The sequence below is a fragment of the Lolium rigidum genome, chromosome 7 (genome assembly GCF_022539505.1).
Source record: "Lolium rigidum isolate FL_2022 chromosome 7, APGP_CSIRO_Lrig_0.1, whole genome shotgun sequence".
Classification (NCBI taxonomy): Eukaryota; Viridiplantae; Streptophyta; class Magnoliopsida; order Poales; family Poaceae; genus Lolium; species Lolium rigidum.
In genome coordinates, this window is record NC_061514.1 from 99,511,293 (window position 1) to 99,517,292 (window position 6,000).

The window sequence follows — 6,000 nt, forward strand, 5'->3', positions numbered from 1 at the left end:
GTGATTCACCGGATGATACTTCTGAGGGGAGAGGCTCCTCAATCCCCGTAGATTTTCACACCACCGATCAAACAGGTTTAGAGGATGAACATAATGGTCCGATGAATCTTGAAGTTGCCGATGCTGATCTTCCCTCCTCGGCCGATAACGCTTGTATCGCGGACGGATCGGTGCGTTACGTCGATACTGATCGTGATACTTTTGTTGATGCAGCTGCGGATGGGGCCAGAGCTTTTCCTGCGAAGAGATCAACCGGCGGCTTTGCCGACGAAGATGATCTCTTCGACATGTAAGTAGTTCCCTTTTGAAAGTTATACTGTGCCTCCCCTTTTTTTTACTCCTATCACAATCGACTGTTTACTTTTGCAGTGATGAGGGCTTTATCGAGCCTCCCCCTAAAAAGGCCAAGTCTGATGCCGTTTCGCCGGTCGTGGCGGCTTCCGAAGCTTCAGCTCCTAAGGCTGCCCCCATGCCTCAAGCTTCGACTGCGTCTTCCCTTTCTAAAGGGAAGGATATTTCTCCAACCGTCGCTACTCGCGGCTCCTTTTTCTGTAAGTCCTCTTCGATCTTAATACTGATTTCTTAGAGCGTGCCTTGTTTAATTGCTTTTCTTTCTTTCTTAAGGACCTGCGTGGCGTTATCTCTTCTCTCGGAGGTTTTCGCCTCCCGATTCACTTCTCTAGAGGCCGACAAAGTTCGGGCCGCAAGAGGAAGTCGAATCTTCCTCCTCAAAACTCGGATGGCGCAGTCAAGATAGGCTGCCGCAGCTCGCCAAGAGATTGATTCTCCGAAGGAGGAGCTGGCCAAACCGAAAAGGAAGCTGAAGGAGGAGGAAGCATCCAGGCTGGTAGCTGAGGCCCGAGCAGCCGAAAAGGATGAAGTCCTTCGTCAATCTTCTCTGGCCTTGCTTGGTAATCTCTAACATACTTTCGTCGAGTGACGCTTTTATCACTACAAGAAAAGTTGCCATGGCCGACGAAGTTGAAGTCGCGCCGTGGTTGCTGGTGTACCATGGCCGACGATTTTGGTCCCTCCGTGGTGCATGTCAAAACTTTTTTTTTCTCGTTTTTGAGGCCACCTAGCCCGACGAAAGCGGCCAAAACGTCACGTATGGTGGCCCGGGACGTGGTGCATCGCGAATTCTCGGGTTCGCCGGCCGAGTCAACGCAAATCCGCACCGCCGAGGGATGTAGGGCCCGGATGGCAGCCTCCGGCATTGTTTTTTTTCTCGATCGCGCCATCTCGTTCAACGTTCTCCGATCGAGCCGTTTACGATGCAGGATCATGGGTCCCGCATGTCATCCTCTATGAACCAAAATTCTTTCTATTCTTGGATTTTTTTTGACCCCCCGATTTCGGCTACTGCCTTTTTCTTTTGATCCCTTGCCTTGGAAACGTTGAGACCGCCGTCGCTAAATGGGACCCGCATGTCATCCTCTATGTGCAATCAACTTTCTTTTCTTGGAGTTTTTTTGGCACCTCAAATTTGGTCACTTGCCTTTTTCTTTCGATCCCCTGCCGCCTCTCAAACGGTGATACCGCTCCTGCTAAATGGGACCCGCATGTCATCCTCTATGTACTATAAAACTTTCTTTTCTTGGAGTTTTTTTTGGCACCTCAAATTTGGTCACTTGCCTTTTTTCTTTCGATCCCCTGCCGCCTCTCAAACGGTGATAACGCTGCTGCTAAATGGGACCCGCATGTCATCCTCTATGTACTATAAAACTTTCTTTTCTTGGATTTTTTTTGACACCTCATATTTGGTCACTTGCCTTTTTCTTTCGATCCTCTCGCTGCCTCTCAAACGGTGATACCGCCGTCGCTAAATGGGACCCGCATGTCATCCTCTATGTAAATCATGTTTCTTTTCTTGAATTATTTTTGGCTCCCGATATTTGGTCACTTGCCTTTTTCTTTCGATCTCATGCCACGTTTGAAACGTTGAGGAACCTGCTGGCTCATGGGACCCGCATGTCATCCTCTATGTGCTATAAAAGTTTCCTTTGTTGGATTATTTTTCACCCGCTGATTTTTGGCTTGCCTTTTTCTTTTGATCCCTCGCCCCTTTGAAACGTCGAGTAAGTCGCCGGCTCAAGGGACCCGCATGTCATCCTCTATGTCCATCAACTTTCTTTTCTTGGATTTTTTTTGACCCCCTAATTACTAGCTACCTTCTTTTTCTTTTGATCTCAAGCCGCATTTCAAACATTGAGACCGCTGCTGCAAAATGGGACCCACATGTCATCCTCTATGTACAATAAATCTTGGATTATTTTTGGCTCCTGATATTTGGTCACTTGCCTTTTTCTTTCGATCTCATGCCGCCTTTGAAACGTTGAGTAAGCTCGCCGGCTCATGGGTCCCGCATGTCATCCTCTACGAACAATAAAAGTTTCCTTTCTTGGAGTTATTTTTGACCCCTAATTTCCGGCTATTTGCCTTTTTATTTCGATCCCCTCGCCCCTTTGAAACGATGAGGACGTCGTTAGCGGTGTCGGTCCCACATGTCATCCTCTATGAACAATAAAAGTTTCCTTTGGTGGATTTATTTTGTACTCCTAATTAATTTCTGGCAATTTCCTTTTTTTTTCTTTTGATCCCCTGCCGCCTTGGAAACGTTGAGGATGCTGCTGCCTCATCGGTCCCGCATGTCATCCTCTCAGAACGATAAATGTTTTCTTTTCTTGGATTTTTTACCAACTGATTTTTTATTTTTTTTATTTTCGACCCCCTGCCTTTAAAACGTTGACGACGCTCGCCGGCTCATGGGTCCCTGATGTCAGCCTCCCCGTACAAGAAACATGTGATATCTTGATTATTTTGCAGACAATAAACAGTGTATTTCGCTCTGAGCTATTGCAAATGGATAAATTAAATCTTTATTTTTACAACTTATATCTTGAATCTCCTTGTTTTTTGTTTTGGCGAAGCATAGGACTTTCCTGTTTTTTTTTTTTGAGAAAAATCCGAACTTTCATGTTCTGGAGTGGGCTGAAATTGTACGAGTCTAGTTCGAAGGCCCAGATGTCCAGATCCAGCCCAATTGAAATCTTTATTTTCTTGGATTTTTTTCACCCCCTGATTTCTGGCTACATCATTTTTCTTTTGGTCCTGTGCCGCCTTGAAAACGTTGAGACCGCCGGCCGCAAAATGGGACCCGCATGTCATCCTCTATGTACAATAAAGTTTCTTTTCTTGGATTATTTTTGGCTCCCGATATTTGGTCACTTGCCTTTTTCTTTCGATCTCATGCCACGTTTGAAACGTTGAGGAATCTGCCGGCTCATGGGACCCGCATGTCATCCTCTATGTACAATAAAAGTTTGATTTCTTGGATTTTTGGCTATTTCCTTTTTCTTTTGATCCCCTGCCGCCTTTGAAACGTTTAGTAAGTCGTCGGCTCATAGGTCCCACATGTCGACTCGTATGAACGATAAAGCTTTCCTTTCTTGGAGTTTTTTTGACCCCCTAATTTCTGGCTACTTTCATTTTCTATTGATCTCAAGCCGCATTTGAAACGTTGGGACCACTGCCGCACAATGGGACCCGCATGTCATCCCGTATGTACAATCAAGTTTCTTTGCTTGGATTATTTTTGGCTCCTGATATTTGGTCACTTGCCTTTTTCTTTCGATCTCATGCCACGTTTGAAACGTTGAGGAACCTGCCGGCTCATGGGACCCGCATGTCATCCTCTATGTGCTATAAAACTTTCCTTTGTTGGATTTTTTTTACCCTCTGATTTTTGGCTTGCCTTTTTCTTTTGATCCCCTCTGCCCCCTTTGAAACGTTGAGTAAGCTGCTGGCTCAAGGGACCCGCATGTCATCCTCTATGTCCATCAACTTTCTTTCTTGGATTTTTTTTGACCCCCTAATTACTAGCTACTTTCTTTTTCTTTTGATCTCAAGCCGCATTTCAAACATTGAGACCGCTGCTACAAAATTGGACCCACATGTCATCCTCTATGTACAATAAATCTTGGATTATTTTTGGCTCCTGATATTGGGTCACTTGCCTTTTTCTTTCGATCTCATGCCGCCTTTGAAACGTTGAGTAAGCTGCTGGCTCATGGGTCCCGCATGTCATCCTCTACGAACAATAAAAGTTTCCTTTCTTGGAGTTATTTTTGACCCCTAATTTCCGGCTATTTGCCTTTTTCTTCCGATCCCCCGCCCCTTTGAAACGATGAGGACGATGTTGGCGGTGTCGGTCCCACATGTCATCCTCTATGAACAATAAAAGTTTCCTTTGGTGGATTTATTTTTGACCCCTAATTAATTTCTGGATATTTCCTTTTATTCTTTTGAACCCCGGCGCCTTGGAATCGTTAAGGATGCTGCTGCCTCATGGGTCCCGCATGTCATCCTCTCATAAAGGTTAATGTTTCTTTTCTTGGATTTTGTTTACCAACTGATTTTTGGCTTTTTTTTCTTCTTTCGATCTCCTGCCGCCTTTAAAACGTTGACGACGCCGCTGGCTCACGGGTCCCACATGTCAGCCTCTATAAACAATAAACGTTGAGGATGCCGCCGCCTCATGGGTCCCGCAGTCATCCTCTCGAATGATAAATGTTTTATTTTCTTGGATTTTTTTTACCAACTTATTTTTGGTTTTTTTATTTTCGATCCCCCGCCGCCTTTGAAACGTTGACGACGTTGTCGGCTCATGGGTCCCCGATGTGAGCCTCCCCGTACAAGAAACATGTGATATCTTATTTTGCAGACAATAAACATTGTATTTCGCACTGAGCTATTGCAAACTGATAAATTAAATCTTTATATTTACATAAACAAACTTATATGTTGAATCTCCTTATTTTTTGTTTTTCCGAAGCATAGGAATTTCCTGTTTTTTTTAAAAAAATCCGAACTTTCCTGTTTTGGAGTGGGCTGAAATTGTACGAGTCAAAAGGCCCAGCAAGATAGTTCGAAGGCCCAGATGTCCAGATGCAGCCCAATTGAAATCTTTCTTTTCTTGGATTTTTTTCAACCCCCGATTTCCGGCTACTTCATTTTTCTTTTGGTCCTCGTGCCGCCTTGGAAGCGTTGAGACCGCTGCTACAAAATGGGACCCCGATGACCCACAAGTATAGGGGATCGCAACAGTCTTCGAGGGAAGTATTACCCAATTTATTGATTCGACACAAGGGGAGACAAAGAATACTTGAAAGCCTTAACGACGGAGTTGTCAATTCAGCTGCACCTGGAAACAGACTTGCTCGCAAGAGTTTATCGATAGTAACGCAGTTTTATAGCGAGTAGCGATAGTGAAATAACAACGAGCAGAGTAACAAAGACAAGCAGTAGTGATTTTAGTAAACAGCAGGATTAAAATACTGTAGGCACGGGGACGGATGACGTGCGTTGCATGGATGAGAGAAACTCATGTAACAATCATAGCAGGGCATTTGCAGATAATAATAAAACGGTATCCAAGTACTAATCAATCAATAGGCATGTGTTCCAATTATAGTCGTACGTGCTCGCAATGAGAAACTTGCACAACATCTTTTGTCCTACCAACAGGTGGCAGTACGGCCTCAAGGGAAACTATCGGATATTAAGGTACTCCTTTTAATAGAGTACCGGAGCAAAGCATTAACACTCCGTGAACACATGTGATCCTCACATCACCGCCATTCCCTCCGGTTGTCCCGATTTCGTCACTTCGGGGCCATTGGTTCCGGACAGCGACATGTGTATACAACTTGCGGGTAAGATCATAAACAACGAATATCTTCATGAATCAATAACATGTTCAGATCTGAGATCATGGCACTCGGGCCCTAGTGACAAGCATTAAGCATAACAAGTTGCAACAATATCATAAAAGTACCATCTACGGACACTAGGCACTATGCCCTAACAATCTTATGCTATTACATGACCAATCTCATCCAATCCCTACCATCCCCTTCGGCCTACAGCGGGGGAATTACTCACACATGGATGGGGGAAACATTGCTGGTTGATGGAGAGGCGTTGGCGGTGATGGCGGTG